This window comes from Artemia franciscana, unplaced genomic scaffold (assembly GCF_032884065.1).
Source record: "Artemia franciscana unplaced genomic scaffold, ASM3288406v1 Scaffold_289, whole genome shotgun sequence".
Taxonomy (NCBI): Eukaryota; Metazoa; Arthropoda; class Branchiopoda; order Anostraca; family Artemiidae; genus Artemia; species Artemia franciscana.
Genome location: NW_027063627.1, coordinates 758,359 through 776,954, shown reverse-complemented (window position 1 = coordinate 776,954; position 18,596 = coordinate 758,359). Strand labels below are relative to the sequence as shown.

The window sequence follows — 18,596 nt, the reverse complement described above, 5'->3', positions numbered from 1 at the left end:
GTACACTTTTTTGACACCCTGGATTCACTTTGTGTCTTTTAATATTTTCAATAATATTGATAACCTCAATATTCTCTTGCAGTTTCAAATTGATGCCCATAGCTGTTCTTTAGAAGTTCCAGATATATTGTTTTGACATCCTGGACATAAAAATTATCTTTTGATTTAGTACAACATTAGTGTGCAAGATTTACTGGTAAGTTTCGAAATTTACTCTTATTGAATAAATTAAGCTACTGGTAACATAGGTAAGTTACTGTGTAAGTGGTAAGTTTCAAATATTCATGAATTCAAAAGAAGATATTCTCTCTTCTCTTACATATTGATAATAAAAAATATTGCTTTTGTATCATTTTATTTGTTATTTTCGTAATTCGTTTACATAAGGTAAAAAATTATAAAAAATTGCAGTCTAGACTTCAGATCTTCAGATAAAAATAAGTTGTCTGTGTGTTATGTCTGTTAAACTTTGTCTGTTATGCCAGATTATATCTTCTATATATATAAAAATAAGTTGTATGTATTTTTGTGTTGAGGGTTTGCATATGACGTCTGAAAAATAAAGAAGAAAAAGAAAACAAACTAAAATGTAAAAACTGGAAATTGCATAAATATTTTGACAATAGATTAAAGTAATTCGAAAACCTTAAAACAGATACTTAAAATTTTGGGGTTTATTATAAATTGTTGAGCTTTAGCAAGCTTGGCATGTTAAGAGGAATTTTTAGTATAGATATTAAAATGACAGAAGAAACAACCGAAATGGCAGAAGAAACAGCCGAGGAATTTGCTCAAAGGGCTAATGCCAAAAGGCTTGCGGCTAAAGAACGCAAAACCGCGCAGTTAGATGAAAATTCACCTGGATAGCGAGAGTCAAAACGTATCAAAACTGAAAATGATAGCGATGATGATTGGGTTTGGGATTTTGACTTGGATAAGGTCATCAATGCCTACCAGATTTTAGTTAAAAAAACAAAGGTTCGGCGATATGTATTTCATAGTGATGCTGAAAAATAAAGAAGAAAAAGAAAACTGAAAAAAGAAAAAAGGTAAAAAACTAATAAAAAACTAAAAAGAAAAAAACTAAAAAATAAAAATTAAAAAAAAAACCTAAAAAGAATAAACGTAAAAAAATAAAAAAAAGGTAAAAAACTAAAAAGAAAGAAAAACTGAAAAAAGCTAAAAACTAAAAAAAAGAAAAAACAAAAAAAACTGGGACTTGCACAAATATTTCAATATATTTTGACAATAGATTAAAGTAATTCGAAAACCTTAAAACAGATACCCAAAAATTGAGGTTTATTATAAATTGTTGGAGCTTTAGCATGCTTGGCACGTAAAGATTTTTCAAAGTGTCAATGTTAGAATGAACTTTGACAAATTGAAGAAAACAAATCAATAAAAAGAAGAGACTAAAAAAAAGATAAACTAAAAAAGAAAAAAGCTAAGAAAAGAAAAAGCTAAAAAAGAAAAAAAAACTAAAAAAGAAACTGTATCTATATATATAAAAATAAGTTGTATATATACATGTTTGTTTGTTTGTGGGTTTGCATTTGACGACATTATAAGTATATAAGGCTTTGTATATGACGTCATTATAAGATGACACTACAGACCGGGACACCGGGATACAAATGGCGACCGGGACACAGAGAATATAAATGACAACCGGGACACTCAAAGAGAAATTACAGACCGGGACACCGGGACACAAATGACGACCGGGACAGAGGGAATATAAATGACGACCAGGACACTCAAAGAGAAATTACAGACTGGGATACCGGGACACAAATGACGACTGGGACACAGGGAATATAAATGACGACCAGGACACAGGGACACAACTACAACGGGGACGCCGGGGACACAGGGGGATATATAAATGACGACGGGGACACAGAGAATGTTCGATTAGCAATCACCATCAACAAAGCTCAATGGCAATCGTTAGAAAAATGCGGTATAGATCTGAATACGGATTGTTTTCCCATGGACAATTATTATGTTGCATGTTCAAGAGTTGGTAAACTAGACAATCTATTTATATGGACAGACAATGGGACAGCAAAGAATGTTGTATATTCGCAAGTTTTACGTAGTTAAATATATATATATATATATATATATATATATATATATATATATATATATATATATATTATATATATATATATATATCTATATATATATATATATATATATATATATATATATATATATATATTTATATATATATATATCTATATTCACAGGTGGGACACAGGGACACAACTACAATGGCGCGTAACGACTTACGCGCGCGGGGGGCTTGGGGGGGCGAAGCGCCCCACCAACTAGGTGTTGGGGTGGCGCGAAGCGCCACCCCAACAGCTAGTAAGAGATAATAAGAGATTAGCTAGAAATGCTACAGCTGCTGCTCCTCCTCCTCATCTAGTGCATCTTCAAATGATATGTCTGGCACGTCATCTTCCACCAGACCATCTCCATTATCACGTAGCAGTGAACTGTTGATAGAAAGACATGATGGTAGCATAAACATCCCTTCCAGCCTTTCACTCGATTTCCTGGCATTTTTGAAGCTGCACAGCAATGCTCATTTTTTGCTATTTATTGACTAACAGATCATCAGAATTTTGTTCACTGTATCATGGTTGATGTGGTTCCTACAGTGGGTCTGTACTAGTCCTGACTGTACTAGTCCAGTCCTGACCAGAGTTTGTTGCAGGAGGCTACAGTAGCACACTTTGTTGAGATTTTTATAAAAACTCCCATAATTACCAACTTCACAAAAAAACCAGCCAACTGAAAAGCTGCTGATTCGACAGCTTTTGCATTCTCAAAGTACAATGATTTGAAAAATGGGCCACTTTTGTCGATGTAGCTACAGAGCTCTGTGTTCAAGACCCCAACAAAGTCAGGCTCAGATCTTTTGTTAAATGGATCACCATCCTTCCGAAAATTGGAGGAAAATTTAGCAAGCTCATTGATTTAACTTACTGCATCCCTAAACTCATCCTGTGTTAGTGGGTTTGCACCAAAAAGTTGAGCAAGTAGAGTAGCTGCAGCCAGGGCAGGAGCATATGCAAATATCTTCCTATTTTCTAGGTACTTGTGGATTTTCCTTTCATTGGCCTTTGAGACTGGCAAAAACGATACGATCCCCTAGAAATGCCGCTATGGCAAATTGAAGCACGGGATTACACATGAAGCAAGAGCTTCCTTTCGTTCAAAGAAGTGGCAGCCAAGTGAAATTGGCTTTAAGAATTTCAGATAGGATGTTTCACACCATTGAAAAGCACTTTTCTGATATCCTGAATACCCTCATTTATATCATACCTTCTATCGGTTGACATAGACTGTAAAGGTTCCCACAACTCTTTCATGAAGCACATAGATCGGTAGATAGATCCCCAGCGAGTTTTGATCGGTAGTTCTGGGCTAATAGTTTTGCCAAGAAGTGCAATCTGCTTTTTGTTAAGGACAACTTAAGCCATGTGATAAAACCTGACAAATGTGATGACATTAAAGATATTATTGACAAACTGGTCTAAGCTTTTCATAGTACATTGAACAAGTAGATTCAAAATGTGAGGGATGCATCTAATGGTTTGAAAGCAGGGATATTTTTCTTCAGTAGTGAGGCAGCAAGATTATTTACAATAGGATTATCAAGGCAAATGGCGTCAATCCCTATCATTGCATTCCTGTCTCCAGTCATAGCAGGGCACCAAACTTTAGCAACTTGTTCCAGTTATTCAGCTACAAGCTGTGCAGTGTGCTGCTTGTTGTCAGTTTCTACTGATTCAAGGAAGAGGGCTTTGTCAGTGACAAGAACATAGTTAACAGTGGGTTCCTGTCTAATATTTGTCCACTCCTCAGAACAAAAGTTTTGGCTGTTTTTCAGTTTTGAATGTCCTTTTTAATGTCAAGCGTGCTTACAGCAAAGCATTCATCCAGGTACTTGATTCGCACTTTGTGATCCGAAATTTCCTTCATAGCTCGATTTGTAGCTCATATTACCTCTGCAAAATATTCATTTTTTACCACAGCAAACGGTATATTGCATGCATAAAATGCATAAGCCCAAGCTTTGTTGCAGGCTTCCTGTTGTTCTGCGGTCACTTTTTGGATACATTCAAGTTTTGGTTGCTGCGCCACTTTGGCTAGATAAGGAAGAAGGAGGGAACTTGAAAGAACAAGGTGAGTCGGAACAGAAGTACTGGGAGGCGATAATGTTCCAGCCAAAGCGTTTGCAAGTTTTGGAACTGGATTAGAGCCACCTTTGTCAGAACTGTTGGAATCAGTGCTGCAATCTTCTGATTCTACACCATTGCCTTTTTCACGTGCCTCCTTCTTCATGTAGTTTTTCGTCGCATTTCTTATGGATGGATGATTCCTGTACATTATAATATTCACGGATGTCAATTGGTGCCTTTTCACATAGTGTAAGGTGTTGCTTTTGGCGACAAGTATTTTTGACTAATGAACAACCAAAATTCTTACAGAAAGCTTTGTTAGCACAATTACCATAACAGTGATTTTTTATATAGCCACTCTTTGTTGACAGGGTCTTGCTTTCGTGCATTCTTTAGGCTACAGATGACAATGCCTGAAAGGATGGAAAGCAGTTTAATTTATACCCCATGTCACATCCGACTAAGGTCAGAACTCATGGTAAAAAATAGAAGCTAAATTAGAAGCAATCGCGAAAATTTTTGCCATACAAATCGTACAAATACTCCGCATATTTTTGCGTTGACAATCATGTAGGTCCTGGGATCCTTCAAAATTGACAACTTCAAACCTTGACTTAGTTTGAAATTAAATAAAAAAAAAACAATTTTTTTTTAACTGAAAGTAAGGAGCAAAATTAAAACTTAAAACGAACAGAAATTACTTCGTATATGAAAGGGGCTGCTTCCTCACCAACGCCCCGCTCTTGACGCTAAAGTTTGACTCTTTCTTTCTTTCTCTTTTAGCGTAAAGAGCGGGGCGTTGGTGAGGAAGCAGCCCCTTTCATATACGAAGTAATTTCTGTTCGTTTTAAGTTTTAATTTTGCTCCTTACTTTCAGTTAAAAAAACTTGTTTTTTTTATTTAATTTCTGAACGTTTTTCAATCAATGCATGTTTTGATTTTGGCTCTCCGCAGAGGAACAATTAAAACGAAATTTGTATATTTATTATTTTTTTTTTTTGCTAAATGGCTTTCTCATAATTTTGATCGAATGATTTTGAGAAAAAAGAGCGGGGGAGGAAGCCTAGTTGCCCTCCGATTTTTTGGTTAATTAAGATAAAGGCAACTAGAACTTTTAATTTTTTGCGAATCTTTTTTTTAGTAAAAGATATACGTAACTTGTAAATTAGCTTACGTAAAGAAGTTTTGTATTCTCATGTTTTTATTACATATATGAGGGGGTTCGCCCCCTCGTCAGTACCTCGCTCTTTACACTAAAGCTTAAATTTTGTCCCAGTTCATTAAGAATGACCCCTGAATCACCAAAAGCCGTAAAATAAATAGTTGAAATTACAAAAAATACTTTAGCGTAAAGAGTGGGGTATTAGGTGAGACCCTCATATGGGTAATAATTTCTGTTCGTTTTAAGTTTTAATGCTGCTCTTTACTTCCAGCTGAAAAAAACTTTTTCATATTTCTTTTTTCATTGTTTTTTTTTAAATAATGCTAGTAAATCCTGCGCTCCCTTCATGGAAATTTTTTTCCACCATGACAAATTCCTCGATGTAAAGCTCCCCCAGCCTATACCCCTATTCTCAACCCCTCCCCCAACCAAAATTTCCTACTGAAAACGCTTGCACACTTCCCAATAACCATTACTACATGTAAGCACTGGTCAAAGTATGTAACTTGTAGCCCCTCCCACGGGGACTGTGGGGGATTAAGTCGTCCCCAAAGACACAGTTATAAGGTTTTTCGACTACGCTGAATAAAATGGCTATCTCGGAATTTTGATCCGTTGACTTTGGGAAAATAATTAGCGTGGGAGGGGGTCTAGGTGCCCTCCAATTTTTTGGTCACTTGAAAAGGACACTAGAACTTTTCATTTCCGTTAGAATGAGCCCTCTCGCAACATTCTAGGACAACTGGGTCGATACGATCACCCCTGGGAAAAAGAAAAAAAACAAACAAACAAATAAATACGCATCCGTGATCTGCCTTCTGGCGAAAAATTGCCAGAAGGCAGTTAAGATTATATGACTTTTAGGGGGTGTTTCCCCCTATTTTCTAAGATAATGCAAATTTTCTCAGGCTCGTAACTTTTGATGGTTAAGACTAAACTTGATGAAACTTATATATTTAAAATCAGCATTAAAATGGAATTCTTTTGATGTAGCTATTGGTATCAAAATTCCAGTTTTTAGAGTTATGGTTACTATTGAGCAGGGTCGCTCCTTACTACAGTTCGTTACCACGAACTGTTTGATAACTCTTAACTTTTTTCCCAATTCTTTAAGAATTACCCCTCAATCAGAAAGGCCGTAGAATAAATAGTTGAAATTACTAAAAATACTTTAGCATAAAGAGGGAGGTATTTAGGTGGAGAAAAACACCTCATATGCGTAATAATCTCTGTTCGTTTTAAGTTTTAATGCTACTCCGTACTTTCAAATGAAACAAAAAATTCATGTTTTTTTTCATAGTTTTTTTATAGTAATGCTAGAAAATCCTGCGCCCTTTTCATTGAATTTCTCTTCCCCCATGACATATTCCTCCAAGGAAAGATCCTCCCATATAGCCCCCTTCCCTCCCCCCCCCCGCCAAAAAAAAAACTGAAAATTTTTATATACTTACCAATAACTATTACTGTATGCAAACACTGATCAAAGTCTGTAACTTGCAGCCCCTCCCTCAGGGACTGTGGGGGAGTAAGTCATCCCCAAAGACATAGTTATTATGGTTTTCGACTATGCGGAACAAAATGGCTATGTCAAAATTTTGATTCGTTGACTTTCAATTCCGTTAGAATGAGCCATCTATCGACATTCTAGGACCACTTGGTCGATACGATGACCCCTGGAAAAAAAAAAAAAACAAAAAAAAAAACAAAAAAAAACAAATAAACACGCACCCGTGATCTGTCTTCTGGCCAAAAATATGAAATTCCACATTTTTGTAGATAGGAGCTTGAAATTTTCGCTACAGGGTTCTCTGATACGCTGAATGCGATGGTGTGATTTTCGTTAAGATTATGTGACTTTTAGGGGGTGTTTCCCCCTATTAAACGAAATAAGGCAAATTTTCTCAGGCTCGTAACTTTTGATGACAAAGACTAAATTTGATGAAACTTATATATTTAAAATCAACATTAAAAGCCGATTCTTTTGATGTATCTTTTAGCGTCAAAATTCCGTTTTTTAGAGTTTTGTTTACTATTGAGCCGGGTCGCTCCTTACTACAGTTCGTTACCACGAACTGTTTGATACAGAGTCGGCATGCAACTGGAAGTGGAATAGAGATTCAGTGCAAATCGGATTCGAAAGAAAATTCAAGGAAATTGGCGTGTGCTAATTTTACAGATATTTAGCGGTAACATTTGAAAAAAGTAGAAAGCTAATACACAGTAAAATCGCTAGGTCGATTTTTGTGCCCTGAACCTGTCTAAACCTTTTGACAGTATTTCTCATTCTCAAGTTATGTTTTCCCTTGTCAGTTCAGGAGTCAACGTTTTGTCGTTCAGGTTCTTCAGTTTTGGTTTAGTAATTCCCATATTCGGTTAAGTTTCACTCTAATTGTTATGGGAATATTCCAACCCGCTTGGAAGTGCGTCAAGGTGGTGTTCTTTCACCGTATCTTTTTAGTATTTGTATCCGCAGTGTGTTATACAAAATTATGCCCTTTCTTTTTGTAATTTGGTAAATGTCTCTTGTATTGCATATGCGGATGATATACTTCTAGATCTAGCCTCTCGAATTCCGTATCATCTATTTCAAAACATTTCAAAACTGTTGGTCTGTCATTGAATATTGATAAATGTGTGTACCTAGTCTTTAATGCAAAGTCTATGCCCATTTGAAATCCGCGTTCTAACTTCTCCATCCATTGTGTCTCTGATTTGCGGCGGTCAAGCATTCATATTTGTTGGAATCTACTAGCTTTTAGGATCAATATTGTACGGCATATTAAAGAAAACTTAAAGCGGGTTATGGTAAAATAGTAGCTAATCATGGTCATTATTATCGAAAAGCGCTTGCATTGCTATACAATAGTTTTTGCGACCATTCAATACTTTTCCTATCTGGTATCACCTATCCTGAAAAAAAGACAAGATCTGGCTGAATTGTGTATATTATATTTCCGCTAATTGTAAGTTTCTGTTTCATTTACCCCGGTCTTATAGGAAAAAGAAAATAATTCGGTATTTCGGGGCTTCTGACATTATTACTCCTTTGCGGAAGCTAGGCTCAAAATTGGAAAAGGATTATATTTTTTCTCTGGGCCCCTTCCACCTCTTAGTTCGTTTATTTTCCCGTTAGTTTTCACCTGTTTTCGCTTTATAGTTGTGTTATCTCTTAGCGGTTCTTTCGTTAGTTGAGTTATGGTTGTGGTATATATGTTTTATCGCTCGTATAGTTGTGTTATTTTCAAATTATACTCCATAATAGAGAGGCTCCGAACACCCAGCATTGTATATTAAGCTCTGAATTTGACGTTTTTTTCTAACGTGACCAGATTCGTCCTGTGCCCTTTTCATTGAATTTTTCTTCCCCCATGACATATTTCTTCAAGGAAAGATCCTCCCACATAGCCCCCTACCCTCAACCCTACCCCCAAAACCAAAAAATCCCCCTGAAAACGTCTGTACACTTCCCAATAACCATTATTATATGTAAACACTGGTCGAAGTTTGTAACTTGCAGCTCCTCCCCCAGGGACTGTGGGGGAGTAAGTCATCCCCAAAGACATAGTTAGTAAGGTTTTCGACTATGCTGAACAAAATGGCTATCTCAAAATTTTGATCTGTTGACTTTGGGAAAAAATGAGCGTGGGAGGGGGCCTAGATGCCCTCCAATTTTTTTGGTCACTTAAAACGGGCACTAGAACTTTTCATTTCCGTTAGAATGAGCCCTCTTGCGACATTCTAGAACCACTTGGTCGATACGATGACCCCTGGGGAAAAGAAAAAAAAACAAAAAAACAAACAAAACAAAACACGCACCCGTGATTTGTCTTCTGGCAAAAAATACAAAATTCCACATTTTTGTAGATAGGAGCTTGAAACTTCTACAGTATGGTTCTCTGATACGCTGAATCTGATGGTGTCATTTTCGTTAAGATCCTACAACTTTTAGGGGGTGTTTCCCCCCTATTTTCCTAAATAAGGCAAATTTTATCAGGCTCGTAACTTTTGATGGGTAAGACTAAACTTGATGAAACTTATATATTTAAAATCAGCATTAAAATGCGATTCTTTTGATGTAGCTATTGATATCAAAATTAATTTTTTTAGAGTTTTGGTTACTATTGAGCCGGATCGCTCCTTACTACAGTTCGTTACCACGAACTGTTTGATATTTAGCAGAAACACGTTGCTTTTTTTCATTTTGCTTGAATCTGTGAGTTAAAAGCCCATTGCGTAGTTACATCTTAAGAAAACCTGACACCAATTTTATTTGTGTTAACTATTTAGAATATTTAATATTTGCACTTTCAATTTAAACAGCCTATACAAAACCATTTTTTCTTGCGTTTTGTTACTTGACTAAGATTACCGAGTTACCAACTGAAGCTGCCCGTGAGCTCTGTGGACCCAATGACCCACATCCGACATTCAAATCAATGAATATTGGATTGTTCTTACGCCAAGACTGATGCAATGAATTTTCTGATTGGTTGCTAATAAATATTTTTTTGCAAAAGGCTAAAGTTAATAAAATTTTAAAATCACGGAAGCCAAAAGGAGAAGATTTGCGGCTTTCAGGACTTCAAACCACCAGTGAAAATTCTTGTTAAAAAAAAATTAAAATTGCTTTCACGTATGTTTCGATGATTCTGCAACTGCAACTCTTTTAACTATAAGAGATTTTTTTCAAGTGCTATCCCATTAATCCCATATAGTACCCGTCCCATAGAAGTTGAAAGCTACCTACAAGGATTATTTTTGAAGGGATGCAATTGAATTCAGAAAAGTTAAATTAAATTCAATGAAAACCGAACATCATCAAACCTTTGCAGAAGGAAGGTATACCACCAGTCCCATCTTTTCAAGCATTGTCGGAGGAGAATGGGTTAGGTAAAAACATGGGAATGTTTTCGGCTTGCAGGGGCTTAAACTGTCCTAAAAATTTAGCATTACGCTAGCTGTGATGCTAACGCTAGCTTGAGATGCTAGCTATTTTATTATTGCTGCACTTCTGAGAGGGGGTTCGTAATTCTTTTCTTTCTATCTCAGGATTACCTTTCACACAGGCTTAATAATGGTTTAAGCATTAGAAATTGTAAAGGTAATCCTAGATATGTAAACAAATTTACTAGACTATCCCGAATTTGAGCAGAATATATTTTCGTAAAATTTCCTTCGCCCAACGAACAGCTTTGCAAAACCGTAAAAAGATCCCAAAACTGCTGTTTAAGATATTACGCCTTTCATTTCAAACCCAATATAATTCTTCTTTCAATATACTTCTTTCAATTTCGAAACCCGAAATCCAACTGAACGTTCGGTTAAACTACTTCAAGAATAATTCTTGGCTAATATTGTCAAGATTGTCTTGACCCTGAATGATGTAAATGTAAGAATCTTATAGCATTCGGAATAGCCTACTGCTTTCAAAATGATCTAATCTAAATTCAGGAAAATAATACTTTTGTGAACATATAAAGTACCGTCTATAATTAAAATGTATTGGTCTGTTTTTATGCAAAGTAGCATAGGAGACGAAAATTAACGAACGAGAGAGTGGTGAAAAATTATGGTATGTTAAGTAATATTTGCTAGGAATAGTCACTTCGGGTGACACCGTGATTGGGTGATTTTCCAGGATTCGGGGGAAACAATTTTTTTCGGGGAGACACAGATTTTTGGGGATATCCCCGAAAATTTGGATGTAGTGGAAGCACTGCTAGAAACATTAAAACCTTTTGTTGAATAGGTAATCGTTCGAAAAACGTAGCGTTTTGCGCATTGCTAGACTTTTTTCTGGCTCGAATCCATGCGCTAAACTGTGCAATTTATTTGAAACCACATGGTTTTACCCATCATGTATTCTTACCTTTAAGAAAAAGCTGCAATAATTTTACATTCATAAAATCCTATATATCAAACCCTCCTTTTTCATACCTTAATTGCATAGCCTTTATAAAAGAAAAACTTATGTAAAAAAACATTTCTAGGCTACCTTGCACCGAGCAGAATAAAAGCTGGTAACAAATCAAAAAAACAAAAAACAAAATGTGCGTTTTCTTTACCCGATACTAGAGAATGCAATAAATCATTAAAAGTATTTGATAAGCTTATGCAGTGATGGACGGATAGAGAGCACGGAAAACAGCTTAAAAACATCGAGGCAGACATGGCTAAGATCGTAAGATAAGATTTTAAAAATCAAAACATTGGCGAAAGCCAGCACAAGTATCCATTTGAAACCAAGATTACAAAGAAAACGTTCAATTTGAATTTGTGGAAACCTCCTGATAACGACGCTTCATCCAGAAATAATTAAGGATCTAGTGGGATGACGGGAAAGATTTGTGTTTGGGCACTAGTTGCTGCTGTGTCACCATCGCAATGCTAGATTAGAAGAGATTGGACTGGAATACTTTTTATTAATTGGCCTTTTTTATTAATAATCCGCATTATAGCCGGATATATAATTCACTGACTATTTGTTCTATAGTTAAAGATAGCCGGTCAAAAAACTCGAGTCAAAGTTGAAAACTCACCAAATTAAATTGACATCTGCTATGAATGTGTTATTTATACAGACTGACCGACTCATCGCGTATTCTCTTTTTTACCCGGTCAGAAATGACAAAGAGGTAGTCTGACAGAGCGATATCGGCATAAGCTCAAAGGGGTATCACTCATGCATTGAATCTGATGAATGAAAGTGTTTTTACAGTATATTTTAGTGAAGTGACAGCTCTCTTAGGTATGGATTTGTTTCAATTAAAGGACATTTTTGTTCATCAAAAACTTAAACGTACAACTTATGAAACTTACCAGTAAGTTTAACCTAAAACTTACCATTGCTGGGTGAGTTACCCAGTGGTAACTTACCGTGCCTGGATGCAGATAGTGTCTTTTGTTTTTGTCGTACATCCCCATCATCACTCCTTGGGAGTGTCAAATTGATACCCCTAACCGTTCTGGAGATATTGCAGATATGCCCTTTTGACCACCCGGATACATACAGTGTCTTTTATTTAGTTCAACATCCCCTAAAAGTTTCATTGTAACATTTTTAGTCATTCTAGTGATATTGTTGATATACCCTTCTGACAACCTGGATGAACATAGTGTTTTTTTCGGTTTAGTTCAACCTCCGCCTCGAATTCTCTGGCAAGTTCCAACTAGACACCCTAGCTATTTCTGAGATATTTTAGATACGTCCTTTTGACAACCTGGTTCTATATAGTGTCTTTTGATTTAGTTCATCATATCCTTCAAAATTCAGCATTATAAGTTAGCTCAACATTCCCTCCAAGTTTCACCATAATGCCCTTATCCTTTTTGGAGTCCCAGGATTCAACATGCCACCTTTCCTTTTTAATAAAACCTACATTCACCTTTTTAATAAAACCTACATGTAAACAACATGCGATTTGCATAATTTACAGCCCCTGCCGCAAGGAGCAGGAGGGGGGATCAGGTCGTCCCTGGAGGTTTACCTATTGGATCTTTCGACTGTTCTAAAAAAAATATCTATCTAAAAATTCTGGCAAGGATTAAGAAAAGAAGGACACCTAAGAAGGGGTTAGGACGGAAACTGGTAGCACTTCAATCACTCTCGGCTCTGGAAAAGGGCACTAGAACTCTCAATTATCGATCAGTAGAGTCCCCTATAACGTTTTCATACCAACTCCTTTCATAAAAAGTAGTATAGGAAAAAGAAAAAAATGAAGAATTCATGGCATCTACTTTGCTCTTTAGTTAGGCACTGCTACTGTGCTGCCTATGATGTAAAACTGGCATATATATGAGAGGTGATACCTGGTATACATTATACAAGACATTGGACGACATTATACATTGTGTGAGAGGTGTATACATTATACACCTCTCATCCTCATATATGATGAGCTCTATCCTCATGATAAAGTGTTCATAATATAGGGCTTATTTTGCGCGAGGTTCCCTTGATTGTAAATTTGATAGTGGTCTTCAGCAAGATCAACAATAGGTTGATGAGGGGAGGACGGAAGCAAAATTCACTTCAAAAACACAGGTTCACACAGATGGATGACTTTCATCCAGCTCACATCATTATGAATATGGGTTCAAGCGGCCCCACAAGGGGAAGGACTGGATGCAGTGGCATCGTTTAGGGAGGGGGGGGCAGTGTCCCCACAATAATTTGGAAAAAAATATAATGTATGAAGTAGTTTTAAAACTGTTGCTTGTTTTAAGTGTCAATTTTGCTTTTTATTTTGAGCAGATAACTTTTTCATTAATCTATGCTCATTTTTAACATAAGAAAAACGAAAAAAATAACAGTCCATTACACTTCATAATATGTTCCACATTAATATTTTTCTGGGTATACTACCTGTGATACCTTATCATCAAGTAAAAACGTGAGCTTAGTTAATGGCAAAAGTGAAAGAAGTTATATGCTTCCTGCTTCGCTACAGTTGCTCAGGTTAATTTTTCCCCTGATATTTAAAGTGCTTATACTTCCTAAAATCTATCAGTTTAATATTAAATTCTCTTGTTTTAAAACTTTCAAAACTGGAAATGAATACACCCTCTACATCTGCAAATAAGAAAAATTTTGTGAGCACGTAAAAGTGGTACCAATCTATTGTCTTTTTCTATTGATATCAGTTTTGTCATGCACTAGCGTTGGTGGGGGCGCTTTGCCCCCCAAGCCCCCCGCGCTTAAGTCGTTACGTGCCATATTAGTTACGCGCCATTGTAGTTGTGTCCCTGTGTCCCACCTGTGAATATAGATAAAAGATAAAAGATTTCTCTTTTCGTTATAGATATATATATATGTTTTTAACTACGTAAAACTTGTGGATATACAACATTCTTCGATGTCCCATTGTCTGTGCATATAAATAGATTGTCAGGTTTACCTACTCTTGAACATGCAACATAAAATTGTCCATGGGAAAAACAATCCGTATTCAGATCTATACCTCATTATTCTAATGATTGCCCTTGAGCTGTGTTGATGGTGATTGCTAATCGAACATTCCCTGAGTCCCCGTCGTCATTTATATATCCCCCTGTGCCCCCGGCATCCCCGTTGTAGTTGTGTCCCTGTGTCCCGGTCGTCATTTATATTCCCAGTATCCCGGTCGTCATTTGTGTCCCTGTGTCCCGGTCTGTAATTTCTCTTTTAGCGTCCCGGTCGTCATTTATATTCCCTGTGTCCCGGTGTCCCGGTCGTCATTTGTGTCCCGGTGTCCCGGGCTGTAATTTATCTTTGAGTTACCCAGTCGTCATTTATATCTCCCGGTCGTTATTTGTGTCCCACTCTCCCAGTCTGTAATTTCTCTTTGAGTGTCCCGGTCGTCATTTATATTCCCTGTGCCCCGGTTTTTAGTTTTCTTTTTCTCCTTTATTTTTCAGTTTTTTTATTAGTTTTTAGTTTTTTTTGTAGTTTTTACCTTTTTTTTAGTTTTTTTAGTTTTTTAGCTTTTTTAGTTTTTTTAGTATTTTCTTTTTAGTTTTTTTGTAGTTTTTATCTTTTTTAGTTTTTTTCTTCTTTTGTATTAATGCTAAAGCCAAGGTTCGAACCTGGAACCTCTCGGACCCAGAACCCGGAACATAACGCTTTACCAACTCAGCTACTTCGGCTTGAATACATTCGTTTTGAGCAGCTTCCTCGGCTGTTGCCATTGTAGGTTCTTCAGTCATTTTACAATTAGAAATTTCTCTTTCAACGATCTTCTTACAATTAAAAATTTGTCTTTGAACGATTTTCTTAAATACTTGTGTCCTGGTCGTCATTTATATTCCCTGTGTCCCGGTCGTCATTTGTGTCCCGGTATTCCAGTCTGTAATTTCTCTTTGAGTGTCCCGGTCGTCATTTATATTCCCTCTGTCCCGGTCGTCATTTGTGTCCCGGTCTGTAATTTCTCTTTGAGTGTTTTTTTCTTTTTAATTTTTTTTTAGTTTTTTACCTTTTTTCTTTTTTCAGTTTTCTTTTTCTTCTTTATTTTTCAGCGTCACTATGAAATACATATCGCCGAACCTTTGTTTTTTTTAACTAAAATCTGGTAGGCATTGATGACCTTATCCAAGTCAAAATCCCAAACCCAATCATCATCGCTATCATTTTCAGTTTTGATATGTTTTGACTCTTGCTGTCCAGGTGGATTTTCATCTAACTGCGCGGTTTTGTGTTCTTTAGCCGCAAGCCTGTTTTCTTGCTGTTCTTGTGATTCCTCGGCACGTTTTCTTTTCTTACTTTCTCTATCAGCCGCAAGTTTTTTGGCATAGACTCTTTGAGCAGCTTCCTCGGCTATTGCCATTGTAGGTTCTTCAGTCATTTTACAATTAAACATTTTTCCGTCCACGATCTTCTTACAATTAAAAATTTGTCTTTGAACAATTTTCTTACATAGTTTTAATGACGTCATCGTCATAACAAAAATGACGACAACTAACTTCATGACGACATGATGACATGACGTCACTCGACAGACATAACACACATACAACTTATTTTTATATATATAGATCACAAGGAGACCGTACTTTGCTTGTGAATGGAATTATAGACATAAAAACGATATTCAGTGTAACCCCCTCCAGAATTCTATCCTCCCATACCCTGACTTACACAAGAAGAACTTTCGTGTAATTTTTATAGAATTTATTCATTTTAAATAAAGATACAAAGAGGAAGGTAATTTTCAAACTCTAGGAGTCAATTTCCCCTTCCAATTGGCATCTCTGGCAATTTTTAATTGATTTAAGGCTTCTGCCGTAATGATGCCAAAAATTGCTCAGATTTCTGGATATCCTTTGTCAAACAATGCCAAATGGATAAGTTAATAATTTTAACTGTATTTTTTGAATACCTTCAAATTTAAAATACGTTTGCTATTTAAATGTGGGGAATATGTCACAATATAAAGTTTCACAATCTGTGGTAATACTTTGACTTATCCTGTATCTTTACTTAAACAACGCTATTGTGCCTGCTATGATTTTTGTCTCAGCTTTTGCCTGGTGATATCAATACTATTTATTAATTCAATTTGGTGAACTCCCAATCAAATCAATTTAATAAGAAACTATAAATAGCGTTTCAATAAATCACGTATACTATAAGTTTAGTACAACAAAATAAAACTTACAGAGTCAAAATGCATTCAAAATTATGAGCAAATGAATAGCACGATACCTGGGGTGATGAGAATAGTGCTTGGTTGAATTATGTGATTGAGCATCCTGTGCTGGGCGTGGGGGTTAGAGAACGTAGAGGGGGGATACGTATTCCAGTATTAGTGATCAATCTGGCTGAAAAAGCCGACTATATATGACGTTCACCTTTGCCCACCCAAAAGCTTGTTTACGCTATGCTACTGTCGTCTGTATTAATTTTAGTAAAAGTCGACCACCAGCACTTTTATGTATGATTGTTTAATGTGTGTTTATTGTTTACAATGTATTACTTAATATTTTTAAATTCACCAAGGAGCGTGTCTGTTGAATAGTTACTTTTCTTCACTTTTGCTTGAGCACCTACTTCAATAGCACCCCCTCTTGCCCCTCGCCCCCAATAAAAATGCTGCAGCTACGCCAAAGGCTAGAAGGAGATCTTGCATCTTCATGAATCTGTGTTTTCATGCTGGATTTGATCAATAAAGGTGTGTTTTGCTGTCATTCTTCTTTAATCCGTCTGTTTGAACTTGACGCAGACCTTTAGTTCTACTTTGCCTTGAGACAAGAGCAGAACTGTGTAGAGAAATCCAGGAATTGATCATCAGTTCAACTCAAATCCTTGCGAATATGGCCCCAAGGATGAGCCCAATATCATGTATCCACGTGAACCTGTGTTTTAGTGCTGGGTTTGTTCACGGAAAGTATGTTGATACTTCTATCCTCCTCTCATCCATGTCATATTGAACTTGACAAAGAGCCCTTGTTCAAGTTTGCTTTGATGCCAAAGTAAAACTGGATAGAGAAGTTCACTTTTCTGTTGAAAAATAGTTGTTTTCACAAGGATGGAGGACTCATTTGGGCCCACGGATAAAAGATGATTGTAGATTTCTTCAGGTTTGATTAAAGTGCAACAAGTCTACCTTTTTGCCAGGAAGATATTGTTATACATAGTTTAAAAACACTACAGGGTAAAATAATGATAAAGCAAAATTAGTTTGCCTCACTTACCCTGCTCATTGTAAGATCATAGAGTCTAAGTGATGGTTCCATGTGTTTCATAGTAGTTGTCCCTTCAATGTAATTGTGTTTGGGAGCAGAACCTTTTTTATGTCCATATTTTTCCTGTGCTTCTGAAACCAGCTTATTGTGAGAAAGTGGAAAGGTTCTAGTTTCTGAGGTTTTTGTATGAAAAGAAACTGTGAGCCTTTGGTGGGGTTGAGGAATGTCATGTTAAAGTTTGGAAACCTGTGAATATATCTTGTCTGGGCCCACAAAGGATGATTTGTGTGGATCTTTGATCCAAAGTCTACGTTTTGCTAGCTAGGAAAATGCTATAGATTTAGCTAGACTAAAATCTAAAGGAGCTTATTATGCACAGTAATTTTAGCAGAACTGTTGACATGTTTGAACCTTGTTTGTCTAAGATTCGCACGATCACTTTGGATCTTTATGCTTTGAGAAGTGAAGTGAGCCAGTAGCCCCTCCAGTATTCCTACTTCTTGCTGCTACTGGTTTTGGAGAGAACTCAGTATGTTGCACTTTTTCAAATCAAAACTGTGCCATAATTGTCGATCTATTATCTGATTCACAAAGATAGATATGACCAAGGCTCCAATCCTCCTACTCTCCTTGCAATTTTTTTTAGTGGAAAAGTAGGCATTTTGCATCTTGTTTAAAGTGGAACTGCAGAGAAATTATCAAATTGTATCATTGGAGTCACAAAGTAGGCCTATCACACCCTATCACATTGGTTGACAAGATTTTTTTCATGGGTTAACTTAAAATTGATTGGGCAATAATCTTGGACTAATGCGACATTAGAATAATGAAAATAATTAGAATAATTTCCAGTTGCTGGCAGGAAAGTGCATAGATCGACATAAAACTCATTGTGCCAGTAATTTATGTAGTTTAAGAGATAGACAGAGGATTTATACTTTAGAAGTATAACCAGATTCGCTTGAAACTTGGTTGGCGCGTACCTACAATAAAAGAGACATTGCTCAGCAAATTTAAGACCGTTAACCTTAACAGCCAAGGTGTTATTAGACTTCAAAATACCATTGCTGACAGAT

At 36.3% G+C, this 18,596-nt stretch overlaps 1 protein-coding gene across 2 annotated transcripts in view; it reads left to right on the top strand.

Annotated features, from left to right (window-relative positions):
* The window catches only part of LOC136043074 (DNA mismatch repair protein Mlh1-like), a 97,675-nt gene that overhangs the window by 4,897 nt on the left and 74,182 nt on the right, over nucleotides 1-18,596 (top strand). For both annotated transcript variants that reach the window (XM_065727997.1, XM_065727996.1), the window contains exon 2: nucleotides 83-196. The gene's annotated coding sequence lies outside the window, so the exon portion shown is untranslated. The remainder of the gene's footprint in view (nucleotides 1-82; nucleotides 197-18,596) is intronic.